This window comes from Panthera onca, chromosome B3, assembly GCF_046562875.1.
Source record: "Panthera onca isolate mPanOnc1 chromosome B3, mPanOnc1 haplotype 2, whole genome shotgun sequence".
NCBI lineage: Eukaryota > Metazoa > Chordata > Mammalia > Carnivora > Felidae > Panthera > Panthera onca.
Window position 1 is genome coordinate 137,573,799 of NC_138344.1, and position 15,774 is coordinate 137,589,572.

A 15,774-nucleotide genomic window follows, 5' to 3' on the forward strand; every position below is an offset into this window, starting at 1 on the left:
GGGAGGAGGGCGGGGGCGGGCTGCGCGGAGCAGGGCGCGAAGCGGGGAGGAGGGCGCGGCGTGGGCGGAGCGCGAGGCGGGGTGGGCGGAGCGCGAGGCGGGGTGGGCGGAGCGCGAGGCGGGGTGGGCGGGGCGACTGGCAGGAAATGCTCGGGAGCTGGCCCTGCGCCCTGGGACCCTGGCGCAGTCTAGGAGTGCAGACCCAGCTCGGTGGGGGCGGGGCTTTCTCCAGGCCCCCAGCCAGCCAGCCCCCACTCCCCACTGCCGGGGAGGCACCCCTGCCTGTGGCCTTTGGCCTTTTCTCTGTCAGGAGGTGCCGGCGTCCTCCGCTCCCCGGGACGCCCAGACCCTACTGTCCGAGTCGGGCTCTGTGTGTGGCTGGTCAAGTCATACTCAGACAGAGACGCCAGGCCTCTGCTGGGAACTCACAGTCGACGCCAGGCAAGCCAGAGCCAGGACCCCCTCCACATCTTCTGGGATCAGAACAGACCCATGGCAGCCAGAACCAGGCCTGGACTTTCCCAGGTTCCCGGCATCACCTTCAGCCTGTGGATGGGGTGTCGGAATCGATTGCCTTGGCCAAGTGCAACTCTTGAAGCCCCGGTCCCCCTCCCACGGACATTTTCCACCGCTTTGATGATGGTGTGGTCATCTAATAGCTCTTGTGAAACAGGGCGGTGAAGAAACATGGGTTTTTCCCTTTATAGGCTTTGAATTCGTTAGTGAACACGTCGTTCACTTAAAAAGAATCCTCTCTCCCTCGACCCCAAGATCAATGGAATTGAAAAGTCCCTGGGTTATATGATCAAACTGTCTCTCTCTAAATTACAGCAGCTAAGGAAAACAATTTCACTTCGCTCTGCAGCACACCACATGCCCATTAAGGCAATTAAGAAAAATAAAGTACAATGAGAAACATGTAAAAGCAGCTCCAGGCTCATTGCTCAAACATCACCACTGGCCGCAGTTTGGTGTCTCACCCTCCAGCTCTTTCCTGTCTCTCTGGCTAGGCCCTAAGAAAACAATTTGTGATCTTTTGAAATATCACAAAAGTGAAAATGAGCTTAACCCTGATCCCTTGACACCAGAGGTATGTATTTGCTTCCCTGCCTGTCCAGACAACCTAATTCCCGAGAAAGCGCTGAGGTGGCCTATGGTAGTAGATATAATTGGATTTACCAGGAACACAAAATAGAAGACAAAAGCCAAGCAAAGTTGGGAGTGGAGAGGGCAGACACGAGCCCAGCAGACCTCCCTCCCAGGGAAGCCCCTGTGGTGCTTGTATTTAATATTCAGACTTGTGGCACTCAGGCTGATTTCCCTGTGGATGGTTCTTAATTCCAGACTCAGATAGCTAGTGGGAGCGCGATAATATGGTTATCTGTCTGCTGGGGCAGTCTCATCCTAGTCCTGAGCTTTGAGGCCAAAAATGATAACGAGTCCAGCTTACACAGTGTGGCACAAAAGGGGACACCTAGGAGCCAGTGTGGTCACTGACCCAGCCACGTCAATGGCCCCAGGACTCAGAATGCCATCGGGTCTGCCGATTTCGTTGGCACTTGTTCTGTTTTTTTTTGAAGGAGCCACAAAAGGAACAAATAATGGACCAAGAATCAGACTCACTTGGCTGGGTATCAAACTCCCTGAGTATAATCAAGTGGCGTTTCATTTAGAAAATAACACAAAGAGGGGCGCCTGAGTGGCTCATTCGATTAAGTGTCCCCTCTTGATTTCAGGCTTAGCCATGATCTCTCGGTTCATGAGTTCGAGCCCCGATTCAGGCTCTGTGCTGACAGTGTGGAGCCTGCTTGGGATTCTCTCTCTCTCCTTTTCTCTCTGCCCCTCCCCAGTTCGTGCTGTGTCTCTCCCTCTCTCTCTCAAAATAAGTAAGCTGTGTCTCTCTCTCTCTCTCAAAATAAATAAATAAACTTTAGAAAAAATAAGAAAGTAACCCAAAGCAATTGTTTTGACTTTTTTTTTTTTTTTTTTTTTTTTTTTTTAATGTAGAATCCTTAACTGCTGCTTTCATGATCTGGCTTTGGATCCAGTTTTGACTTTGCCTCTATCGCCTGTGAATTTGGCAGATCCTTTGCATCTTGGTTTCATTGCCACACTTGGGTAATCAGTGGGCCAAGCTAGGTGCCCTTGAAGCCCATTCTAACTCAATAGTCCCTGATCCTCTGATAACATTGTCCAGTGGGAGATTAAGAATGATTTTGAGCAGAGTGGTTCTGGATATGAAGGACCACAATGGAATTCATTCCGCAGGAGTGAGGAAGCCATTTTCTTGTTTGGGTCCCAAAAAAGGGCCCGGAGAGTGAGTCCTGACCATCAGTAGGATCTAGCGCCTTGCTATGGTAGGTGTGGCCCCTGGACCAGCTACGCCTCAAGCCTTCCCCAGACCAGCTGGGTCAGAAACTGCATTGTAACAAGGATTGTTGGGCGCACGTTAAGCATTGGTCTATAGGGGGAGGATTAAAAGGGACAGATGGTGGGTGTCTGCCTCGTTCTACCATTTCCCTCTAGATTTTCATTAACTGTGACACAAAACCTTGGATATGTGTCTCTGTATCATTCAGTCCTAGGCTCTCTGAGTTTCTGTCAAAATCACTTCTTTTTTTGTTGTTGTTTAAAAGATTTTTAATGTTTTATTTATCTAAGAGAGAGAGAGAGAGAGAGAGAGAGCATGAGCGGAGGAGGGGCAAAGAGAGGGGGAGAGAAAGAACCCGGATCAGGCTCCTGGCTCTGAGCTGTCAGCACAGAGCCCATTGTGGGGCCGAACTCACAAGCTGTGAGATCATGACCTTGAGCCAAAGTCAGACGCTTATCCAACTGAGCCACCCAGGTGACCCTCAAAGTCAATTCTAATATATAAAGTGTTTTCCTCTTAAAATCCTGGTAATCAGGATTAGGTAATCAGGTTAGGGCATCCTAAACATCAGCAATGACCAGCAAGCTATAAAGAAACTACGTAGGGCTACTTCGGTGGCCAGGCCTCCGGGCCCTACAGTGAATGCCCCCAAACCACTAAGCTGGCGAATTGAAACCCTGGCTGCTTATTAGAATCGCCTGAGAAGCTTTCATAAACTACCCGTGTCTGAGCCCGTTTAGACCAGAATCTCTGAGACTGAGGCTTTGGTGTTCTTTCTTTTTTTGTTTAAAGGGTTTTTCAGGTGATTCTAATGTGCGGTGAGGCTTGAGAACCACTTATCTAAGATCTGAGCTCCTGTTTTTGAGGCGTGAACAAGATTTATAAAACTAAATAACCAGGAAAATGTTAAAGCTATTCTTTCTACCATCAATTCTCATTGTAAACCTCACCCCCAGCCTGCACTTGACTTCCTTCCCTATTCCCTGATGTGTAGATGTTGAGACATCCATGCTAAGTCACCCGGAGTGGATTTTGTTTGTTTGTTCAGACATCTGGGCCACATTTTAGATAATTAAAGCTGATGAACAAGTGAGCCCAGAGTAAAAAGGGATGTTACAGCCTTTACCCACAAGGGATGAAATTTCATCTTTAGATTATTGGAGAACGTGGGAAAAGGATATTCCCAGTAGAGCTCAGGGACCAATCATAGCCTTACCCCCTGCGTGGCTATGATCTCTCTTCAAACTTAAGAGTTTTCTTTATGTTTTAAACATTTTTCGAACTGTAAGGTGTCTATGGGGACATTGGGAAAATGACTCCGATTCACCAGGATTGGGTGGAGACTTGGCATTTCCAACAAGGTCCGGGGTGAGCCTGAGGCTGACGGTCTCTGAACCACCTCTGAGGAGCAAGGCCCTGTACCAAGCCAGTGCACACACAGCACAAATGCAAAACACACCCACGGTCCCGACTCAAAATGCACCGAGTAGTTGAACCTGACAGGTTGGTGGAGGGAGCGGCAGGTAGCAGGATTGCAATGGATGCTTTGAGCTAGATTTGCCGCGATGAGTTAGAGTTGACCTAAGTCAGTATCAGAGGTATTTCTCAACCCTGGGATGATTCCACCCTCTAGGGGTTATGCCCCCAACATTGTCAGTGCTGTGGGTCAACTTGTTTCTCATGATGCCAACTTCCAATTCTTCAATATGGTTGATTTAATTTTACCTCGGGAAAAGATTTCTTTTTTTTTTTTCTTGGCAAAATAATTCACATATTTCTTTCCAGAAAACTGGCTCATCACCTTCATGCCTCTTAGATATATAAGTTGAGGGACTATATTAACTACGTATTGCTTTCAGCTTCCACACTGAAAATCCCCTCTGTACCATGTACCCAATATCTCTTGACCCAGATCTTCGATTGTAGGATATCTTACATATTTTTTTCCAAGAAAGTATTTTTATTTCCTTCAGATGAATACCCACAATTAGGATTGCTGGCTCATATGCTGATTGTATTTTCAATGTTTATTTTATTATCTTTAATTAATTTTTTAGATTTATATATATTTTTAATTTCAGTATAGTTAACATACAGTGTTATAGTGGCTTCAGGTGGACAATAGAGTGATTCGACACTTCCATACATGACTCAGTGCTCATCACGATAAGTGTCCTATTGGTCCTCTTCTCTTTTTTTATTTTAATTTTTTTTTGATGTTTATTTATTTTTAACAGACAGACAGAGCATGAGTGGGGGAGGGTCAGAGAGAGAGGGAGACACAGAATCTGAAACAGGCTCCAGGCTCTGAGCTGTCAGCACGGAGCCCGACGCGGGGCTCGAACTCACGAGCTGTGAGATCATGACCTGAGCCGAAGTCAGACGCTCAACCGACTGAGCCACCCAGGCGCCCCGGTCCCCTTCTCTTATTTCACCCATCTCCCCATTCCCCTCCCCTCGGGTAACCATCAGTTTGTTCTCTCTAGTTAAGAGTCTGCGTTTTTCTTTTTCCTTGGTTCTCTTTTCCTTAGTTCCTTGGTTTTGTTTCTTAAATTCCACATAGGCGTGAAATCATATGGTACTTGTCTTTCGCTAACTGTTTCCTTGAGCATCATACCCTCGAGATCCACCCATGTTGTTGCAAATGGCAAGATCTCATTCTTTTTTATGGCTGAGTAATAATCCATTGTATGATACACCACACATTCCTTATCCATTCATCGACAGGTGGACACTTGAGCTGCTTCCATAATTTGGCTATTGTAAATAATGCTGCAGTAAACATAGAGGTGCACATATCTTTACAAATTAGTGTTTTCCCATTCTGTGGGTAAATACCCAGTAGTGCAATTACTGGGTCGAAAGCAATTCTATTTTTAGTTTTTTGAGGAACTTCCCTACTGTTTTCCACAGTGGCCGCCCCAGTTTGCATTCCCAGCAACAGTGCGCGAAGGTTCTTTTTTCTCCACATGCTTGCCAGCACTTGTTCATTGTGTTTTTGATGTGAGCCATTCTGACAGGTGTGAGGTGATATCTCATTGTGGTTTTGATTTGCATTTCCCTGATGAGTGATGTTGAGCGTCTTTTCATGTGTCTGTTGGCCATCTGGATGTCTTTGGAGAAATGTCTGTCCATGTCTTCTGCCCATTTTTAAATTGGATTATGTGTGTGTGTGTGTGTGTGTGTGTGTGTGTGTGTGTGTGTGTTGAGTTGTATAAGTTTTGGATATTATATGTTTTGGATATTATATGTTTATATGTTTTGGACATTAACCCTTCATTTGGATATGTCATTTGCAAATCTCTTCTCCCATTCAGTAGGCTGTCTTTGGGTTTTATTGATTATTTCCTATGCTGTGCAGAAGATTTTTATTTTGATGTAGTCCCAAGAGTGTATTTTCGCTTTGGTTTCCCTTGCCTGAGGGGACATATCTAGAAAATGTTGCTATGGCTGATGTCAGAGAAATTACTGCCTGTGCTCTCTTCTAGGACTTCTATGGTTTCCGGTCTTACATTTAGGTCTTTAGGGGCACCTGAGTGGCTCAGTCGGTTGAGCACCCAACTTTAGCTCAGGTCATGATCTCACAGCTCGTTAGTTTGAGCTCCGCGTCGGGCTCTGTGCTGACAGCTCAGAGCCTGGAGCCTGCTTCTGCTTCTGTGTCTCCCTCTCTGTCTGCCCCTAACCCCCTTGCATTCTGTCTCTGTCTCTCTCAAAAAGAAATAAACATTTAAAAAATTTACATTTAGGTCTTTAATCCATTTTGAGTTTATTTTTGTGTATGGTGTAAGAAAGTGGTCCAGTTTCTTTCTTTCTTTCTTTCTTTTTTTTTTTTTTTTGCATGTAGCTGTCAAAAAATAAACACCTTTCATTGAAAAGACTTTTTCCCATTGGATATTGTTGCCTCCTTTATAGAAAATTAGTTGACCATGTAATCGTGAATTTATTTCTGGGCTCTCCATTCTGTTCCATTGATCTATATGTTTATTTTTGTGCCAGTGCCATACTGTTTCAATTACTGCGGCTTTTAGGATATTTTGAAATCTGGGATTGTGATACCTCCGATTTTGTTCTCCTTTTTCAGGATTGCTGGCCTTCTGTGGTTCCATATGAATTTTAGGATTGTTTGTTCTAGTTCTGTGAAAAATACTGTTGGTGTTTTGATAGGGATTACATTAAATGTGTAGACTGCTTTGGGTAGTATGGATATTTTAACAATATTTGTTCTCTCAGTCCATGAGCATGGAATACATTTCCATTTGTTTGTGTCATCTTCAATTTATTGCATAGTATTTTATAGTTTCCAGAGTAGAGATCTTTCACCTCCTTTTAGTTTAGTTTATTTCTAGGTATTTTATTATTTTTGGTGCAATTGTAAGTTGGGACTGTTTTCTTAATTTCTCTTTCTGCTACCTCTTTATTCGTGTGCAGAAACACAATGGTTTTCTATATATTGACTTTGTATCCTGCGACCTTACTGAATTCATTTATCTCGTAGGTTTTTTGGTAGCGTCTTTAGAGTTGTCTATATATAGTCTCATGTGATCTGAAAATAGTGAAAGTTCTGCTTCTTCCTTACCGATTTGGATGCTTTTTATTTCTTTTTGTTGTCTGATTGCTGTAGCTAGGACTTCCAGCACTATGTTGAATACTGGTGGTGAGAGTGGACATCGCTGTCTTCTTCCTGACCTTCAGAGAAAAGCTCTGTTTTTCCTGATTGAGTATGATGTTAGCTGTGCAGTTTTTGTATATGTCCTTTATTATGTTGAGGTGTGTTCCCCCTCAAGCTACTTTGTAGAGAGTTTTGATCATGAATGGATGTTGTACTTTGTCAAAAACTTTTTTCTGCGTCTATTGGAATGATCATATGGGTTTTATCCTTTCTCTTGTTGATGTGGTGTAGCACGTTAATTGATTTGTGAATATTGAACCACCCTTGTATCCCAGGAATAAATCCCACTTGATCACGGTGAATGCTTTTTTTAATGTGTTGTTGGATTCAGTTTGCTAATATCTATTTTAGGATATTTTACTTTATTTGAGAGAAGGGGGAGAGGCAGAGGAAGAGGGAGAGAGAGTTTCTTGAGAAGGCTCCATGCTTAGCACAGAGATCGATGCAGGACTAGATCTCACAACAGTGAGATCATGACCTAGGCCGAAATAAAGAGTTAGATACCTAACCGGCTGAGCCACCAAGGTGCCCCAATTTTAGGATATTTTAAAAGGGATTCTAGTCAATGTCATGTGGAACTAATTTTTTGAGGTATGCAAATATTACATAGCATATACTAATATGTATATTTTATATACTAGGTCATAATCTAGTTCTATGTTAAATTTTCCAAATATTTAGCCAATTTGTCAAACACTACTGAATAATTTATCCTTCCACACAAGATTTCTGACACTAGCAATATTGAATACCAATTTCCCATTCTGGGCTCTGTTCTGTTTCATTCGTCTGTTGCTATGGTAAAACCACACTTCAAAAAGTTTTGAATTTGAACTTGATATACTTGGTGGAATAGGTCATCCCTCTTTGTTCTTTTTCAAAGTTGTACTTTTGCATCTCTGTATTTTTTCTTAATACTTTTGGGATTTTTATTGGCATTTCATTGAATTTGTATGGTTGAGGAAAGCCTCTTATATTCTTTAATAACATTTTATAATATCCCCCATAAAAGTGTTACATATATTGCTTATCTCACTTCTAGATATTTTATATCTTTGTTGCTTTGGCGAATGGTATGTTTTAATTACATTTTCTGGCATAACATTTTGGTGTTGACTTTGTATGTAGCATCCTTGCTAAACTCTCTAATTTTTTAAATTTTTTAAAGTTTATTTATTTTTGAAAGAGAGTCAGAGAAAGGGAGCGCGAGGGAGGGGCAGAGAGAGAGGGAGAGAGACTCCCAGCAGGCTCTGCACTGTTAGCACGGAACCCTATGTGAGGTTCGAACTCACAAACCATGTGAGATCATGACCTGAGCTGAAACCAACAGTCAGACGCTTAACCAGCTGAGCCACCCAGGCACCCTTCTTGTTAGTTTTAATGGTTGGTTTATCCACAAATGATAGTGGGTTTTTTTTTCACTCTTCCTTTACAATACTTATACTTCCCTCTGTGTGTCTGTCCCTCTATCTCTCATTCTCTCTGTCATTCTGTCTCATTAGCTTTTAGTGTTTGTTAAAATATGTTAAACAACAGGAATGGGTGATGGCAGGCATTCCTTTCTTGTTCCTGTCTTTAATAAAAATCCTTCTAAAGTTTAACCAGTAAGCAGGATGTTAGATGAAAGTTTTGGTAGATAGACTTTATCTGTTAAAAAATATCCTACCATTCTTGGTTCTTAAACTTTTTGACCATTTGTGTTGAATGGCGTTGGGTGTCATTTCTATTGAAATGATTTACACCTGGGTGGAGGACATCTTCTATGTTGCCCACCAGCACTCACCTCCCTCTTCTTCCTTGCTGTGGAACCCTCACTTTTGGGGGACTCTACCTCCAGCCTCATTATGTAACTGGGAATAAGGGTGACCCAGCTGATGGATAAATCTTGATTTCTCAAAGGCAGTTATTTTTTTAAGCTTTTTAAAAAAAATTTATGTTTATTTTTCAGAGAGAGAGAGAGAGAGAGAGACTGCAGGGGAGGGGCAGAGAGGGAAGGAGACACAGAATCTGAAGCAGGCTCCAGGCTCTGAGCTGTCAGCACAGACCCCGACAAGGGGCTCCAACCCAACGAAGGGCTCCAACCCATGAACCGTGAGATCACGACCTGAGCCAAAGTCGGAAGCTTAACCGAGTGAGCCACCCAGGTGGCCCTAAGGCAGTTCTTGATTTGGAGTGTCCACATGCCTCAGCTCTGGCACATGAGGTCTAAGTTTTGGATCTAGAAGGTTCTCAGCTATTATTTCTTCAAATATTGTTTTTCATTCTCTTTATTTTCTTTGCTTGTGTGTGTGTGTGTGTGTGTGTTTATTTTTTATTTTTTCTCAATCGAAGTACAAAGAGCAGTGCAGCATGCTTGCAAGGCAGCACCATCTAAATGACACGGGAGTAACAAGATGGGGATTCCCATGCCCAGAGATGGTTATGCCTAGTGGGAGAGGAGAGTGGGAATGGTCACCAACAAAAGAATTAGCCAGAGTTTTATAGCATGAGGATTCGGTCCAGCTGATGTGAAGAGCTTCCCACTATCCCAAGACCCACCACCCCTGGGTAAGGCAAGCGTGACATCTAACCTCTGGGAGAATGGTAATCAGGATAGGAGTTGGGGGCAGTGCCCTGGAGGGATAGCAGTAGAGGGAGAAGCAGGGAGTCCATGGATAAGCAGAGGACTTCCAGCCACTGGACACCCAGCAAAATCATCCCTGGAAAGGAGGACAAATTCGCTTAATAGAAGTTCTGCCCATCCCCCAGATAGAGTTCCAAAGCCAGGACAGCTGACACTGTTTTAGGGGAGCTCTGCTGCCTAGATGAACTCACAGAAAGGAATCACAGGAAGGTGGGAGAAGACACAAAGCACGAAAGAGAGGCAACAACTGGAAGAACTTAAATTTGAGAGAATAGAGCTATCAGAGCAGCCAGAACAAGGATTTAAAACATGCATAACTGGGGCTCCTGGGTGGCTCAGTCAGTTGGGCATCCGACTTCGGCTCAGGTCATGATCTCACAGTTTGTGAGTTCAAGCCCCGCATCGGGCTCTGTGCTGACAGCTCAGAGCCTGGAGCCTGCTTCTGATTCTGTGTCTCCCTCTCTCTCTGCCCCTCCCCAGCTCACACTCTCTCTCTCTCTGTCTCTCAAAAATGAATAAACGTTAAAAAAAAAGCATAACTGATATGCCCACAGAAAGCAAGATAATGTCTGATGGCAATGACACAAGTATAGGTGGTTATTTTTAAATAATCATCTCCCAGAGATGCAGTGCTGTAGGAAACAGGTTGCCTGCGCCTACCTTCCAGCAACCATTTACAAGGTCCATGACCATTTACCAGGTATGTGACCATTTCCCGGGTCCACGACCTTTTCCCAGGTCCGTGACTTTGGGCAAGTCAGTCACCTCTTGTGTGCTGTTTGTGAGATGGGATGATAGCATCCCATCTACACCTACCAGGATCTGTGTCATAAGAATTCAAGAATCAGAGAAAAGAGAATAAAAGGGAAGAGATATTTGAATGAAAAACTGAGAAATCCCCAGAACTAAAGAAGATTGGTGTTATAAGAACAGAATAAATAAGGGAAAAGGTCTAAACACACCATAATAAAATAGAAAGGATAAAAGTTTTAAAAACCCTTGTCAACAAGAGAAAAGAAACCAGATCAGAGAATTAAATGCACACAGATTTCTCACTGGCTGCATTACAAAAGTCTCCACAATACATTTGGACCAGAATTATATATCCAGCTAAACTATCATTCAAATGTAAAGATGACATGTGAGCAACCCTCACTCCCTAGACCCTATCCAGCACATAGAGACAGCTCTTTAGTAGGAAGGGAAAAAAACTCCAAAAGAAATAAATGAGATACAAGCCACAATGGAATATTATCGTCATTAACAAAAACAACATTTTCTAAAAGTAAGTTTAAATTATTTTTCTTAAAATATGGAAATAAAATGCCAGACATCAACATGGAGTGGAGATGTAAGTAAATCCCAAGGTTCTTTTCTGTTTTTTCTTTTTTTTAACTTAAAAAAAAATATTAAGTAATCTCTGCCCCCAACGTGGAGCTCCAACTCCCGACCCTGAGATCAACAGTTGCACGCTCCACTAACTAAGCCAGCTAGATGCCCCCAAGGTTCTTTTCTTTAAGGGGAGAATGAATAAACTGATTAACTTCAGATGAAATAATGCCGTTAAATGTAAGTTAAGGGCAACCAATAGAAAGTTAAACACAGGATGTGAAGAGCTATCGATTTTTGGAGAGGTAAGATATAGAGTCTGAATAATATTTTAGCTGAAAACCATGAAAATTCTAGATAAAAAATGTCTTAAAAGTCTTCTTAAATGTGTCACTGAGCTGACAAGAAAATAATAAATCAGAGGCCAAAGCAAGTGAGAGCAGAAACCCAAAGAAGTAATGGACCACCGAAGCAGTTCTCACCCTGGGGACATATGCTAAAGCTTGGCAACCTTGAGCTTTCCATTTACTTTTGGACTTTTCTTAGACAGCAATACACTTCACAAATATTTATTTACTCTTGCTTCTTATATCTTTTTCTCCTTCCTGGTTTCACTTCCTTGTAGGAGCGATTCCTCTAAGAACACTTTTATGGAGTCCTTGGTAGGGTAAGCTTTCCATGGATGTGCTGTCCACGATGCAGCCACTATTCACATGTGGTTATGGAGCACTTGAAGTGTGGCTAGTCTTTACCGAGATGTGCTATGATGTAAAATACACAGTGGATTTCAAAGACTAAATATACACAGGTGCACGTGTGTGTGCGCACACACATACACACGTACACACACACACAGAAGGCAGTGGCACCCTTGCCCCACAAACATGCCAGTTTCCTTCATTGCTCTTCGCAAATATTTGCTTTTAATCTGTGTCAACAGAGAGTCATGAATTTCTTAGGGCTCTGTGTGTGTGATATGCAAGCTGATGGGCCCTGAGCAGGGCCTGAGAGGCTTCCCTAAGAGCAGCAACATGAGCTGCCATATGTAGGCATTACATTATCCAGAAACTGTGCAGAATGCTTTCCACTGACGGACTCTCCAGTTCTGGGAAATCTTCTGGATAATTGAGGCTGCTGCTCAAGTAAGCCCTGGGCAGGGGGGGATGTGACAGTCCCTCTCCATTAAAAAAAAAAAAAAAAGGACATTATTTGTACATTTAATTAAGAAGCTGCAATCAGGACAGGTAGAGGGGAACTTGGGTACTAACCACACTTACTGCCTCACGAGTAGTACAGGTTGTATTCCTCTTCTACCTTCTTGTTTTTGTTTTTACTTTATTTTCCCATTTTGCCTTTCTTCTGTCACTTGTGCTTCCAGTCAATCAAACACTCCACCCATTGCAAACAAAGAAAAACCAAACTCAAAGAGTCCTTCAACCCATCAAAACACCATTTGGTCAAGTTAGGAAAACTTTCTTTCCAGCCATAGGAGGGTGACCTATCCAATCAGCTGTGTCTTAGATTAATTAAGAGAAAGTAGCTCAGACAGTCACCTGGAAGGAACGCCAGGGGCCCCTGGTGCTCCTTTGACTCTACTCAGGACCTGGGATGAATGTTGGAGAGAGTTAAGTGTGGGGCTGGGTTGGTGTGTTGGTTAATTTGATGCGTCAACTTGCCTGGGACAAGGGATGCCCAGAGAGCTATTGAAACATTATTTCTTTAAAAAAAAATTTTTTTTTAACATTTATTTCATTTTTGAGAGACAGAGCATGAGCAGGGGAGGGAGACACAGAATCGGAAGCAGGCTCCAGGCTCCGAGGTGTCAGCACAGAGCCCGACGCGGGGCTCGAACCCACAAACTGCAAGATCATGACCTGAACTCGGATGCTTGACTGACTGAGCCACCCAGGCGCCCCTTGAAACATTATTTCTGAGGGTGTCTTGAGGATGTTCCCTGGAGAGATTAGCATTTGAATTGGTCAGATGCATAAAGCAGTGGGTGGGTGTCATTCAACCCAGTGCTGATGTGAAAGGATCAAAAAGGTGGATGAAGGTTGAATTCGCTCTCTGCCTGACAGCTCCAGCTGAGACACTGATCTGCTGCCCCAGCACTTCTAGTTCTCAGGTCCTCAGAGCGGGACTAGAATCTACACCATTGGCTCTTTGGCTCTCAAACCTTCAAACTATGTCACTGTCTTTCCTGGGTCTCCAGCTTGCAAACTGCAGCTCATGGACTTATGTCTTTTTGCCTCGATGCCTCTATCCGCGCACCTATGTATCTATCGATGCATCTGTGTATGTATGTATCATCTCCTATTGGTTCTGTCTCTCTGGAACCTTGGCTAACCCAGAAGCGATGCTGTGAGGTGGGAGTGGGAGGCAAGGGTTCAACACTCAGGTGCAGCTGGGCAGCAGGCATGCTGGGATCTGGAAACACAAACCTGCAAGGATGGAAGCGGAGACGGAGCCGGATGTTTCCAGGAGGTGAAGCCGCCCGGTGGTGCACTGAATAGACGAGTGAATACGAGCTCTGTGCAGATTACTTTGCAATGAAATGGAGCTGGGGAAGGTGAGCCAAGATGACGCTAGAGTCATAAACATGGATTTTAAGCACGTTATTATTAAAGAGTAGAACTGCAGAGAGGACTTCCTGGAAGGTTCATTAACTTCGGCAAAGCGGAACAAAAATAGCAACATTATTTATTTGCATTGCTGGGAAATGAGTCAGAGATTGCAACCCAAAGTTCAAAGTTAGGCATCAGGGTGCTGGAATTGTATCCAAAGTTGTGTTTATATGGGAATACATGACTTTCTTTTAGGGAGACTGTCCAAAGCTCTAAAAATTACCAATAATGTGATTTAATTTTTTTTTTTATGGCTAATATTTTCCCTCTGCTCTATGACAACTTAGAAAAATCATTTTGGGGGAAAAATATCTCCCTCTGGAGTATGACATCTGTTCTTGTGTTTGCAAAGAAAGTAAATGTAAACAAACCTCCTCTTATTGACTTTATCAGGTTAAGTGATTGACCTTATCATCATTTGGAAATGCTCACAAGGAGTCTTGTGCCCAGGCTGATCTCCCCTAATAGTTTTACATTTTTTTAAATGTTTATTTATTTCTGAAACAGAGAGAGACACACGGCATGAGTGGGCGAGGGGCAGAGGGAGAGGGAGACACAGAATCTGAAGCAGACTCCAGGCTCTGAGCGGTCAGCACAGAGCCTGATGCGGGGCTCGAAGTCACAAACCATGAGATCATGACCTGAGCTGAAGTCAGCCGCTCAACCGACTGAGCCACCCAGGCGCCTCTCCCCTAATAGTTAAACACTGCATTCCCCTCACCCCTGTTCCTTTTTAGTTCTATTTACTTCCCAAGCATTTATTTGCTTTTGCTTTTTTTTTTCCTGTGAGACACTTTTTCCTGATGGCCCCTGTGTATTCATTTTCCTAATCTTTTGTCTCATTTTGCATGATGTTATTTGGATAAGGATGGCAACGGCTTGTAACAGCCATTTGTCTTAAAGCTTAGTGGCCTCACTAAGATCTTTTCCATTTCCTGGCTGGTGTTTGTGCCAAAAATGCGGCCACTGGATTATCTGGGCATTGCTCTGTTTTGTTAAAGCCAGGCAAACCAGTTAGGGCAATCACCTTTGGAGATTGGAATGTATTTCTGGAATATCAAGTCAAGGAGGTACTGTTTTTCCCTCATTCTAATTTACAGCCCTCTGCTGTCGGTTTTATCTCTTCTAGGGCTGCTAGAGAAAGTCATAGCATCTTTCTGATTTAATACATTCATCATGTCTGATCCCAGCACTCAGCCATCTTGTTGGCTTATTTCATTACTCATATTGAAGATTTCAGACTTATTCTTTTCTTTAAAACTTCCCCACTTGAATGTAAGCTCCATAAGGGCAGAGATTTCAATCTAGTTTCCTTGTATTCTGAGCACTTCGGATTTAAATCTGCAAAATATTACAGAAAGAAATCAAAGAACACCTAAATAAATTGAATGCGAGTGTATATCATGGATAAGAACCCTCGACATCATGAAGGTGTCATTCAAAGCAATTCCAATCAAGATCCCAACAAGTTTTTCTTTCTTTTTTTTTTTTCTTTTGGCAGAAATTGACAAATGGATTTTAAAATTCATGTGGAACCAGAAAGACCAACAGCAGCCAAGGCCATCTTGAAGAAGAACGGAGCAGAGGGAGACACAGAATCCGAAGCAGGCTCTGGGCTCCGAGCTGTCAGCACAGACCCAATGCGGGGCTCGAACTCACAAACCATGAGATCATGACCTGAGCCGAAGTCAGTGGCTCAACCGACTGAGCCACCCAGGCGCCTGTTCTTTTGCCAGATAGAAAGCTACAATAATTAAGACAGCGTGATAGAGTCAAGGATTGACAAACTCAAAAATGAGCATAGATAGTCCAGAAACTTATCCACAAAAAGGATAGTTCAACCAAGGGGAGTAGAATGCTCTTCTCAAACAGTGGTGCTGGGTGAAGTGGATATACACGTTGAGCCAATATGAATCTCAATTATTACTTCATTCAGTATACAAAATTATTTCTAGATGGATCGCAGATTTAAATGAGAAAGGTAGAACAATAAAGCTTTTAGAGGAAAATGTAACAGAACATCTTTGGGAACCTGAAGTAGGCAGGTTTCTTAAGTGGAACATAAAATCACTAATCATAAAGGAAACAGTAATAAATATGACTATATAAAAATTAAAGACGTATTCATCATGAGACACTATCAAAAGAGTAAAAAGGC